General features: G+C 42.0%; 1 long non-coding RNA gene across 1 annotated transcript in view; it reads right to left on the bottom strand.

Annotated features, from left to right (window-relative positions):
• The window catches only part of LOC112543013 (uncharacterized), a 29,890-nt gene extending 22,341 nt beyond the window's left edge, over positions 1-7,549 (bottom strand). The window contains exon 1 of the long non-coding RNA XR_015797852.1: positions 7,495-7,549. This is a non-coding gene — a long non-coding RNA (uncharacterized LOC112543013). The remainder of the gene's footprint in view (positions 1-7,494) is intronic.
• Between the last annotated feature and the right edge of the window lie 5,648 nt (positions 7,550-13,197).

Genomic DNA, 13,197 nt, shown 5'->3' with positions numbered 1-13,197 from the left:
AAACAAGAAAATAAATAAGACCCCAAAATAGAGTATCACTTCCTGTACCTTCATAATGGCCTTTCTGAAGTAGTCTATTTTGTTTGCTTTTCATACAAGCTAGGATCTATACCTTTATTGAGTTGCTTGATCCCCAGGATCTTTTGTTTTTCCTCCACCCCTACCCTACCCTATCATAGGGCAACCTATTCTTTTTTGAAAGAGAAAATAAGGAAAGTTTCATAAAAAGTCTGTAATGTGGCAAGGGATCTGCTTTTGAAACTGTAAATGACAGAGTATTCAGCCCTCAAATTAACTTGAAGTAGTTCTTTGAATCCTAACCATATAGCTTTAATAGAAAGAGAAGGGGGAAATTATAAAATTATCTAATAGCACATGATGGAAAGTAAGAACTACACCTGTAATATGAAAGGTGTTTTGAACTAGTAAATATGAAATATAATACCCCTCCCCTTGTTAAGCATGCTGGAAATTTCAGACTTATTCTCTGCTATCCCTGGCTAATTCTTACCAGCCAAACGTTCGACATTTACTTTTTCCATTTTGAACACTAAGAAATGTCAGTTTTGCAGTCCACTTGTGGGTGATATATTAAAAACCCTGATGCATTATTGAGAACAATACCTGTTTTTGATATGTGAAGAAGAACCAACACCTTGAGAATTCCCATCAGCCATAAGGACCAGCTGTGTGCAGGGGCCTTCACACTCCTCCATACCGGACAAAAAGAGTCCAGAAAATAGTAACAAGGGCACAAGAGAGCAATTAATAACCAAATTTAATTAAAATGTGAGCAAAACTTCTCAGCTAATGAAATGGATTATTGAACCTTTTGGTTCTAGGTCCATGATTCAAAGAAAAAGGCCAGAAGGCTATTAGCAATTACCAGGTGACAAGTGGCAGAATTTTATTTTTTTAAAAAATGTTTTTTCCTCTTCTATTCCAGATGGAAATGTCCAGCCATGTTTACAACAGCCACTGCAGGCACATTAATTAACTTCCTAGTTGGCAGCTTCAACTGAATTGCTGTACCTATTCAACTCTAAAGGTCACAGTGTTGGTAGGATAGTAGAAATAGGTTTTGACTGCTGTAATATAATCAAGTTTGAGGGAAGAAAAGCTTATTTAGATACATTTTACATGCAAAAAAATTGCAAATAAGGCAATGGAACAGTGTCCTCCAGCCTGGGATGAGGATTGAATAGCCAGAATTCCAAGCCAGGAGCTGGAGTTGCAAAATGTCTTGGGGGTGCCAGGCTGTTCAAGGTAAAGACACAATTTTGAAGTGAGAGACTAGCTTGTATCTGTAGGTAAGGGAAATATTTTTGAATAAGGAGCTAAATTCTATTTGCACCCCTTCCTCATCAAAGGTTTTCTTCTTTCAGGGAACTTTAAAGAAAATAAATAAATATAGAGAAGCATTCAAAAACTTGGATCTTGTCTCTTTAGCAGTGGGAACTCTTTGAGTTTCAACTGTCTCAGACCTAGTTTTAGGATAAATCTAATCCTATCTATCTGTCTGTCTATCATCAGTCTATCATCTGCCTATATATCTCAAGGTGCTAGACTCATGTATAATGAGTTGACAGAATTATGAGGTATACCACATTATATTGCAGTAGTGAGTCATATTTTTGTAGTGTTCTAAATTTAAAAGCAAAATTGAATGAATGAATGAATTAATTAATTAAATAAATAAATAAATAAATAAATAAATAAAAAAAAACACTGTGCATATTATAAACTAGTACATCAGAAAGAATGTTTTTAATTTATTTGCTTAGATCTCTCTTTCACATGATTGTTCACCATCTGTTTTTTTTCTATCTGGAGAAATTGTAAAATGCAATTTATCTGCTTTATAAAGTAGTAAATACCAGAGAAATGAAACATGTACACAACTGTATAAAAGACCAGGCAACTTTAATGGCAGAATTACAGCATTCGTTAAAAGTACCAGGCACAGTAGAAAAAATATTAAAAGCCAGATTATCCTTTTGTTCATCAAAGAAAATTGAAATTGGGTTTGTTCTATGAAGCAATACCTTTCAAATCCAGAGATTACAAAAGATCAGAATGAAAACTTAAACTTCATTTGGCAAAATCTGAAAATGAGAACTTTAAAATTTAAATGGAAAGAGAACCAAAATATATTAATCCTCGTGTCAATACTTCCATTTATACTCTAATGGACCTTCATTGGAACTGGATACCACTGATAAATAAGCACTTTTGTACAGTTTAAATATATTAATCTAGAAGTTCCATTATTATCCATTCCCTTTTACAGGATTAATATATTTTGCTACACCAGTAGTTTTGAAGGAATACTCCCTAGCACTGCATGAGGCCACCATTCTGATCATGTTCCTTGTGCCCAAATTTTATAAAATGTCCATGTAGTCTGATGGTCTATGACTATACTCCCCTTATTATAATAACAAAAACAGTTTCTTTCTTTTTCTTCAGCTGAAGGAAGGTTTGTGAGATCATCTTTGATGTCACCTGTCCATTGACCTATGCAGTGACAAAGTTAATTATTATCTTGAACAGTTTGACTTAGCAAAAATAAAATGAGAGATGAACTCCCCAAAGACTCAGTATTCTTGTTGCTTATTAAAGTGAGGAAACTGCAATGACTGATTTTATTGATGTATTATTTTCTGCCAGTATGAATTATGCAGTTAACTACTTTCATAAGTTGTGAAATTAATATGGTTATTTGATAAGCACTCAAACCTATGCTGATGTCAGATAAAAGATGCTAGTTCAATCATGATCCTATATAAATTTAACTTCACTTGCAAAATAGTAAAATTGAAATCTTTAATAACTATAAATAATTCTGGAATAATCCCTAATATATAAGCAAGAACACATAAATATATATTTGAGTGGTTTAAGAAAACATATTGTACATGTATTAATAAAGTTGATATCGCAGAAACTATAGCTCTAAGCAGAAATCAAAATAATTGTGAATCTAGTTTAATGGCTACATGCTTCTTTTATATGGCAGAGAGTTTCAAAAACATCTGAAGTACAGAAACATCTTAAGATGAAGCATGATACTGGAATGGAAGAAAGGAAAAAATATATTTCCTATGGGATAGTGCAAGCCTACTTGCATTAACCCACGAACCCACAAATTTCTCTTCCAACCACAGAAAAGAGTTACAGTTCCACATACAAAAAAGTTGCTTATGGATAAGATCACAATATGGTATACAATTCTGTCCAAAGCTTTAAAAAACAATAAGCTGATTTGGGTGTGTAAAAACGGAGAAAGTGAGGATATAAGCTAAATCATAATAAACATGACTTCTTCACAAGAACTAATAGTGTGCACCTGTGTCTTGTCAGGACAACACAAGCATCCTGAACCTCTTTCATGATCATTTTCCAGATATATCTCTTTGAGCATGGATCTGTACCAAATCTTGGCTCATCCTAAGGACAAACAACATGAATACAGATAATATAGGGAAAAAACTGAGGAAGCAGCATCTTTACAATTAATGGAAGCAGTACCTATGACCATGGTTCAAAGTGCTGTTCTGGAAGCCACCAGGTATATCTTTCCTTGATTACTCAATTTACCTAGTTCTGCACTGGGAAATATTTTTGAACTTTTTTCTCTGCAGCCCAGGGCATCCGTGCAAGGCATGGCTACTTCTCTCTCTCTCTCTCTCTCTTTTTTAGCTCCAGATTCACAGGCAGACATAGGATGCTTCTGATAAGTGGCTTCATTAATTAGGAAGCTATATATACAGGGATATTTCCTAGCCAGTTAGGTCCAGTTTGTGGAAACCAGTTGTTAATTGTTTTTTTCTAAGTATGAATTGGAGGAGGAAAGTAATCCATTGACTTAATCACTTGCAAACAAGAAGTGGCCACATTCAGACTTAGTTTCCCTGCCAAAGATGCCTCTCTGCTTGGTCTTCAGCAGGATGTGGCAGGGGTCTGCTTGAAAGGGCAAAGGGGAGCCTTACAGCACTGTGAAAATCAGCTAATAATGGTAGCCCATAATTTTTCGAGTGTGGTCCTTGACATTCTGCATAAAAGCATAAGTTATTCTTGACCTAATGCACTCCGCTTCTAGTCCTTTCCCTTTAGTCTGCTAGACAGGCAAAGTCATTTAAACATCATTCAACTATTTAAGCAATTGAATAAATGTAAACAATGTACAGTACCTGCTTTAACAATGGAAGGCTTGGGAGGGAGGAGATGAAACCACATATGTGATGATGAAAGTGTCTCAGCTTGAAGCAAATTGAATTAACTTCCTACTGAGTAATGGGCTGTTGTAAATAGATTGGGAGACAGCTGGAGCATCTTTTGACATCAAGAGTACTTTAAGATTTAAGAAGATCATCTGCCCTTGGACTAGTTCATCTAGGTCATTTTGGACTTTTGGAAACAGTAGCATCCAAACTGGGGCAATGATATGGGACAGACAGGAAGGAACAAAAGTCATTCTCTCCTATAAAAAATAAAGATATGACACTCCAGATTGTACTCAAACACTGTTCACTTGTGTTAACCTTGGAAACGTGAATTTAAGAGTTCTCTGTCTGTTACAGATACTTTTCAAGTAATGGGTGGGCCTTATTCTGTGTTTTATCATCATCATCATCTTCACCTTTCAATTACGTTTTAAAATAAAAGATTCACTTATAATATTGCATCTGCCAACTTTCATTAACATGCTGAATATCTGAGACCATCCAAAGCAACACCCCAATCTAAGTAGAAAGTAACTCTGTCCATTTAATGGAAGATATTAGTGTGCTTTTCTTCTACTATTAGTAAAGAAATCCAGAGATACTTGAGTAACAATAAAATGCAGCCGCTCCCTATTACAGAAAGATTTCTACTTGATATTATTGAGGGAAGGAAGCAGATACATTATAGCTATATGTCACATCTGACCTTTTAACAACCCTAAAATTGTTTCCTTATTTTCTAGATGTTTCTGCATATACTTTGTTTTAGGATGAGTAAAACATTTCAAATCTGAATGGTGAAATGCAAAGTACCTGTGTTCAGTCCAAAATGTCTCACCTAGAGCACGTCTGAAACCATCTGAAAGAGGCTGTTCTGATTGTTACGGAAGTGTTCTAAGCTCAGAACAGAGAGTTTCATGCTTGAGATGGAAATGTTTCTATGCATCCAAAATTATTGGGACAGCCTATTTTGTAATCAAAATAGGGCATTTCAGGTTTTCACAGTTTGGATTCAAAATATTTTGCACATCTCTGATTCTCACTGAAGATTCATAATTTAGGCCTTTGGTTCTTTGGGATTCATTCAAACTGCCTTTCAGCAATGTTATCAAATTGTGCAGCTAGAATATTATTTTGATATCTATAGGCAGAGTTGTGAGATAAATGGTACCTGGGGAAGGGGGAAGTATAAGTACCCATCTTAGCAGCCATCTTAGCACCCATCTTATAAGTACCCATCTTAGCAGCAGCTAAATAGCAAACTTATGGTTTAAATCCCACATTTTCAAAATGCTTGTTATAAAGAATGGTTGTGTTACAATTTAGCCAGCCCCTTCAGAAATCATCTGCCTTTTTGAGCTGATGGATGCACTTTGTGTCTTAAGTATTTTTCCAAAATAGCTGGCATAGGGAGCAGGTCTTGATCCTTTGCAAAAAAGTTGTCAGGGTAAACAACAATTAACTAGAGGGCAAAGGGTGAGTTGTTCCTCATGATTGTCTCTACTCCAGATAATGCTCCCAACTATCTGTCAGAACCTGCATCACCCAACTGTTGTTGTTTTCCATTGTATTGCATTCGTTGGGAGTTGGATTGATTTGTTTCTGCCACTTGTAAATAAGGGGGGGGTGGCTGTTAATGGTTGTAAGGGGAGTTGGGAAGCAGCTTAACCATATATGGGCAATTTAGACTGGCTTGATTGCCGGCCAGGCAGCTGGGGCCCAAAGAACCAGGAAGAAGCTCGGGAGGAAGGAGAGAGGTCAACAACAGGTGAAGAGGAGTCACAACGCCAGGCAATAAGGGGAGGGGGGATAAATAGAGGGAGGTTTACCCAAGGCGTTAGTTTTAGCAATGTTCTGTTTACAAGCTACATGTACCTCTTAATAAAGAAGTATTTATCTGACCCAAGCCTGGTTGTGTGAGAATGCTTCAGAACTGAGAGTTGGACATTGTGGACTTGACATTTTGCTAAAACTCCCTGATACTGGATTTCACCGGAGAGGAAACTCTGCGAGGAATTTCCAGCAACTTAGCATGGCCTCTGAGGAGCTTCAGAAAAGTTCACCAGAGGCGCCAGCAGAAGAGGAGGAGCGTCTAATCCCCCTCACTGAAACTCTAGTGGGCGCCAGACCGAAGACCCCAACGAGGCGACTGGCCCACCGCTGGGACCCACCGAGAGACCGGAGTAGCTGGGAAGACGCTGGAGGGTTCACCCCTGAGTTGCCAGCCCGCCCTCAATGGTTGAGGGCCATGGGGACTGTGACCAAAGTGACAATGCCATGGGGTGAGGGACAACGGGTGAGGGAGCTGGAAGACGAAGTGTGCGCACTGAGGAAGGAATTGGACAAGCTGAGGATTCTGGCGCAACCTTCCGTGCAACCGCCCAACCCCCTACAGGGGCTGGCGCCGATCGACCAGCCCTCCCCAATGGCTCCACTGGAACCACCGCCCAACGACCTCAACAGGCGGAAGGGGACCTGTTGCGAAGATGGGGGCTGGTAGAGAAGTACGACGGAGACCCTGCCCAACTGCCCGCTTTCCTGAACCAGGTGAGAATCTGCATGGGCATGTGTGGGCACCTGTTTGCCAGCGATGCCTGGAGGGTGCTGTATGTGTCCTGCTTCCTGGTAGGCATGGCAGCTGAGTGGGTGAACGACTTCAATGAAGCGGAGGCCCCAGAACTGGGGGACTTCGACCACTTCATCACCGCCCTACGGGACCGGTTCGAGGACCAATGTGCCCGCTTGCACGCAGCAGAGGCAATCCAGGAGCTGAAGCAGGGGCCGCGCTCGGTGACAGTACGTGCTGGAGTTCAAGCACTTGGTGGCGAAGCTGGCCGACTGGCCAGAAGCGTTCCTTGTGTGGCTATTCCAGGAGGGGCTGGACCCATGGCTCTTCGAGAGGGCCATGGTGCGGGGGTGCCCAGAGACCTTGGCAGGGTGGATCACCCATGTCTCCGTGTTGGAGGCGCAACTGGCCAGAGTCAAACCGCGTGGCGTGGAGGCGAGATGGCGGCCCCCTAGCGCCGCAAGGCAAACGGGGCGGAAACTGGCAAGGAAGGAGTTAACCCCCTCGGCAAGGTCGCAGGCTGCGGGGAAAGCCTGCTTCATGTGCGGCGAGAAGGGGCCCTTCGTGGCGGCCTGCCCCCAGAACCCAAGGCTACAATCCGCGGAGAAAGGGAAAAAAGCCGAGAAACCTGCAAGAGCGATGAAAGCCCCACGGAGAAGCACAGCGGCGAGAGGTGAAGAAGAGAGGCTGAGAATTGCCTACCTCTCAGACAGCGAGGACGGACGGGAGAGCTCCGGCGAGAGGGAGGAGAGCCCAAGGCGCAACCAGCCAATCCCGAGCAAATCGATCGAGGACATCCGGGTGAGTCCCATGACGTATGAGGTAGTGATCTGTGCTCCGTGATCGACTTGTCGAGCCCGGCTCACTGCATTGCTGGATTCAGGTTGCTCCCGGAGTTTGATCAGCCCCGTGCTCGTCAACGGATTGAATTTGAAAGTGCACCGGCTGAAGATGCCCATAATCTTCAGGCAAGTGGATGGAACAGCAGTGGGGGGAGGTGCGGTCCGCTACTACACAGAGGCTTTTGAGTTAAGAGTCAGAACGCACCGGGAGGCTTTAAAGTGCCTGGTCACGCCGCTGGCTAGTTACCCCCTCATTCTGGGAATGTCCTGGCTGGAACGGTGGGACCCCCGCATCAGCTGGCGGGAGAAGACGCTGACCTTTCCGGATGGCGGGCGTGGGACTGCGCAGGCGGAGCCCAACCCCCAAGGGGAGCTGGGGGCAGCAGCCCTGAAGGAGCAGCGCCAAGGGAGGAAGCCCCACATGGGGGGAGGGGAGGAAATCCCCTGGCAATATAGGGACTTGGCGAAAGTCTTTAGCGAAGAGGAATCCGACCAGCTACCACCACATCACCCCACAGACTGCAAAATTGAGATGGTGCCAGGAGCAAAGTACCCAACCCCAAAGATGTACTCAATGACCCAAAAGGAAATGAGGGAATTCATTGACAAAAATTTGAGCAGAGGCTTCATAGTGCCCGCCAAATCCCCCCTGGCAGCGCCAGTACTTTTCAGAGAAAAGAAAGATGGGACTTTACGCTTATGCACGGACTATAGGGGGTTAAATGCAATATGCACAGAGAACAAATACCCTCTCCCATTAATAAAAGATTTGTTAGGCCATTTGGCAAAAGGAAAATTTTTTACCAAACTAGATTTGAGAGAGGCATATTTCAGGGTGCGTATAAAAGCTGGGCACGAATGGAGGACCGCATTCCGCTGTGCACTGGGACACTACATGTATCGAGTCCTCCCATTCAGATTAAAAGGCGCACCCGGGGTATTCATGCAGCTGATTAATGAGGTCTTGCACAAGTTCCTCTATCGAGGAGTGTTGGTGTACTTGGATGACATTTTAATCTACACCGAAACAATGGAGGAACACGTGAAATTGGTCAGGAGAGTGCTGGAGAAACTGCTAAATGCACAGTTGTGTGCAAAATTATCCAAGTGTGAGTTCCATAAGGATTGCATTGACTATCTGGGCTACAGAATATCTAATAAAGGAGTGGAAATGGATCCCAATAAGGTGCAGGATGTCTTAGCTTGGGAGGCCACAAGAACCAGGAGACAACTGCAAAGTTTCCTTGGCTTTGCCAACTTTTACAGACAGTTTATTCCTAATTTTGCACAAGTAGCCCTCCCTCTGACTGATCTTTTAAAAACAAAGGACAAACCCTTGGCAGCTGCAAAAGCCCCCAGCACCCCTTTAAAATGGACAGCAGAATGTCAGGAGGCTTTTGAAACCCTCAAGAAATTATTCACTGTTGAACCCATCCTAAAACACCCAGACCCAGCAAAGCCTTTTGTTATTCAGGCAGATGCCTCAGACGTAGCCACTGGAGCAGTCCTTTTACAGAGGGATGAGGAAGGTGTGTTAAAACCATGTGCTTACTTATCTTGCAAGTTCACTGAACCTGAGCGGAGGTGGCTAGTATGGGAAAAGGAAGCTTTCGCAGTGAAATGGGCTTTAACGAATTGGTGGCATTTGCTGGAAGGAGCGGAAGAAACTTTTGAGGTTTGGACGGATCATAAAAATTTGGAGGCTTTGACAGCACCCAGAAGGTTGTCTCCTAAACAGATAAGATGGGCACAATTCTTCAGCAGATTTAATTTCACTTTAAAATACATCCCAGGAGGGAGGAATTTCTTAGCAGATGCGCTCTCCAGGCTGCCCCAGCACAATAGCCAAAGGGAGAAGGTGGTGTCAGCTGTAATCCCAAACTGGCAGGGGCCCGAACTGGCAGCTGCAGTCACTAGATCACAAAGTAATGCCACCAAAACCCTCCTCAAATCAGAGTTCTTAATGGACTTAAATCGATTCCTGGAACAGGATGAGTGGTTCCAGGAGAATAAGGAGGAACTAACCCAGAGGGAGGGGGCATGATGGAATGCAGATAGACTGTACGTGCCCCAGGAGGCTCGCAAAATGGTACTACAAAGGTGCCATGATGATAAAACAGCAGGACACTTTGGCTTTGTCAAAACTTTACATCTACTCCGCAGGCAATTTTGGTGGCCTTCACTCAGGAGAGATGTGGCAGAATATGTAACTACCTGTCCTATATGCGCTATGGCCAAAAGGCAAGGGGGGAAACCCCGTGGGTTATTACAAACTGTGGCCTGCCCTGAAAAACCATGGAAAGAAATAAGCATGGATTTTATTGTAGGCCTGCCAGAGAGCAGGAAAATGACTGTGATTTGGACTGTTACTGATCTCTTCTCTAAACAAACTCACTTCATCCCGTGCAAAGCCATTCCTTCAGCGCCTGAACTGGCTGCCTTGTTTATACAACACATATACAGATTACACGGTTGTCCTGAAAGAGTGATCTGCGACCGGGGTGGACCGTTCTCCTCTAAATTCTGGAAGGCATTTTTAACCCTTTTGGGGTCTAAGCAAGCAATGAGCTCTTCCTTTCATCCTCAGACGGACGGAGCGACAGAGAGGAGGCATGCGGGGTTGAAACAGTATTTGCGATGCTTCATAAACCATCAACAGGACAATTGGGTGGACTTATTACCTTATGCTGAAGTGGCTTACAATAATGCTGTACACAATAGTACTGGGCTGTCCCCTTTCCAGATTGTATCAGGGCAAGAATTTGTACCTATACCTGAACTTCCCCACGCTCAAACAGGGATTAAAACAGTAGATGAATGGGGTGACAGGATAAGGGGATTGTGGCCTATCGCAGAAAAAGCGATTGCAAAAGCTAGAGAAAGTTATAAAACACAAGCAGATAAGAAGAGAGCACCACATGAACCGTGGAAAGTGGGGGACAAAGTGTGGTTATCTACCAAGAATCTGAAATCTTCCAGGCCTTGTAGAAAGCTTGATAATAAATACACAGGACCTTTCACGGTGGATAGAGTAATTAACCCCGTGTCTGTACGCTTGAAACTCCCCAAAACCCTCAAGAAGATTAATCCTGTCTTCCACAGTGAACTATTAAAACCCTACAAGGAATCTGATAAATGGAGGCCGGTAGTGGCCCCTCCTGAACCTATTGTGATCAAGGGGGAACAACACTTTGAGATCAGGGAAATATTGGACTCTAGAAACTTCAAAGGAGACATTCAGTATTTAGTACATTGGAAACATTTTCCTAAATCTCTGGCTGAATGGGTCTCCAAAAGACATGTTAGAGTTCCTGACTTAATTTTGGACTTTTATAAGAAGTATCCTAACAAACCCAGGTGAACGTGTTGAACTCTATGGGATTTATGTTTTCATAATTCCAGTTCCTCTTTTCTTATTTCTAGGGCTCCTGGCCAGCGTGGTGAAGAGGGGTTTTTTTTGGGGGGGGGGCAGTATGTCAGAACCTGCATCACCCAACTGTTGTTGTTTTCCATTGTATTGCATTCGTTGGGAGTTGGATTGATTTGTTTCTGCCACTTGAAAATGAGAAGGGGGGGTTGGCTGTTAATGGTTGTAAGGGGAGTTGGGAAGCAGCTTAACCATATATGGGCACTTTAGACTGGCTTGATTGCCGGCCAGGCAGCTGGGGCCCAAAGAACCAGGAAGAAGCTCGGGGAGGAAGGAGAGAGGTCAACAACAGGTGAAGAGGAGTCACAACGCCAGGCAATAAGGGGAGGGGGGATAAATAGAGGGAGGTTTACCCAAGGCGTTAGTTTTAGCAATGTTCTGTTTACAAGCTACATGTACCTCTTAATAAAGAAGTATTTATCTGACCCAAGCCTGGTTGTGTGAGAATGCTTCAGAACTGAGAGTTGGACATCGTGGACTTGACGCTATCTTTGTCTTAACTTTTTTTTTTTTTTAATTGGGGAGGTGGGCACATTTTGAAAAAAAGCATTTGGCTACAACAACCTTTCTTTTTTTTTAATAATGTGGTCATAGAGGTATACCTGGAAATAAAAATTATTCTGCATAATGATGCTATCATATTTACAATTTTTTCATTAAAATAACTGAAATACATTTTCAAAGTAAGGTGAGAAAAGATGCCTGGAGAGGGTATCACTGGAGGTGCCTCCACAATCACACATTGCACAAAGATTGTGCTATATTGTCCAACTTGGATTACAGGCTTAGAAATTTCACCTGAAGAAAGGACATTTTGTGCTACATACTGCATACTCTAACACCAAATATAGCTACTCACAAAATATAGAAGACAGATTTGCCATACACTTTCTAAGAAAAACTATAGTATAAATTTGCTGTACTCACCAGCAGAAGAATATGGGTTGGTCAACTAAAGCCAAGGGTGTAGAAAATTTTCTCTGATTCCTGCCGCTGTGTGCTTACTAGGTTATCAGCATCCAGATGCAACTGATTCACTACATCTCTAGCCACCTGAAATCAGGAATTTACAAGGCTGATATTTATGAAGGACCTGAGTCTCAATGGGTAGCATGTGGTCACCCTACAAAGCTGAAGCAAAAAGAAGATGGAACCCTCTAAATAGCTTGGCTATTTCATTAGTCTATCGGGCTTTTTAAAAGATTAAAAATATGGAAATGATTGCTTGGTTATCTTTATCTTTTATCTTTCATTAATTTTATTGCAATTTCTTTGATTGTTTTGAGCTGCCCAAAGTTGTTGAGAGTCGAGTGGCATACAAATTTAATAAATAATTATTACCTCATACATTTTTTAAAATAAAAGCAATCCCCAAGCAATCTGATATTTTTCCCAGCTTTTTTTAAAATCCTGATGAAAAAGTAACAGATCCAAAAACTGCATGGACTTTTGAGGATCTATACATTGTTTGATCCCCTTACCATGCTTTTTAGAGTAAAAAAGCATGTTCTGCCAATATGCATTCCACCGTACTACTACAATACAGTACAAGTAGCAATAAAGCACAGAAGCTATTAGCATGCTTTGTTGTTAGCTCAGAATTTTCATACAAAACAGTACTGTTTGGGAAAATTGTTTACAACTCTTGCCATATATTACAAAAAATTAAAAACTATATATTAAGAAAGTTGTGTTAAAACAACATATACTACAAGATACTCAGCAAAACAAATGGAGACTTTTTACATATAATCCTCAGAAAACTGAAGGGAGTGGAATAGGTGAATTTATATGATGTTCATATATTTAGACTGACCTGCAGATTCTTGGATTCAAGCCAGTTTCTCTAGCTGCACATCCCTAGCCAATTTCTCCAATATTACGACCTCTGTCAGGGGATCAAAGGAGGTGTCCCATATTTTCCATGAAGGGCATTATTATGGCAAGGGGCAACCAGCAATTTCCCAGCCACTAGAAAGACAAAGAGTGGCTGTAGGGGATTTGCTTCCACAATCCCTGCTCCATCTAATAGCTGACCTGGAATTACAAAAGTGAAGGAAAGTACACTCTAGATCCATAGTCATTTGTGTATGTGCATATGTGTATACCAGAGTATTACTCAAGCATAATGTAAGT

This window comes from Python bivittatus, unplaced genomic scaffold, assembly GCF_059951505.1.
Source record: "Python bivittatus isolate LINGU-HERP-01145 unplaced genomic scaffold, Pbiv_v1 ctg000610_np1212, whole genome shotgun sequence".
NCBI lineage: Eukaryota > Metazoa > Chordata > Lepidosauria > Squamata > Pythonidae > Python > Python bivittatus.
The sequence above is the reverse complement of the archived record's forward strand: the minus strand, read 5'-3'. Positions and strand labels throughout refer to the sequence as shown.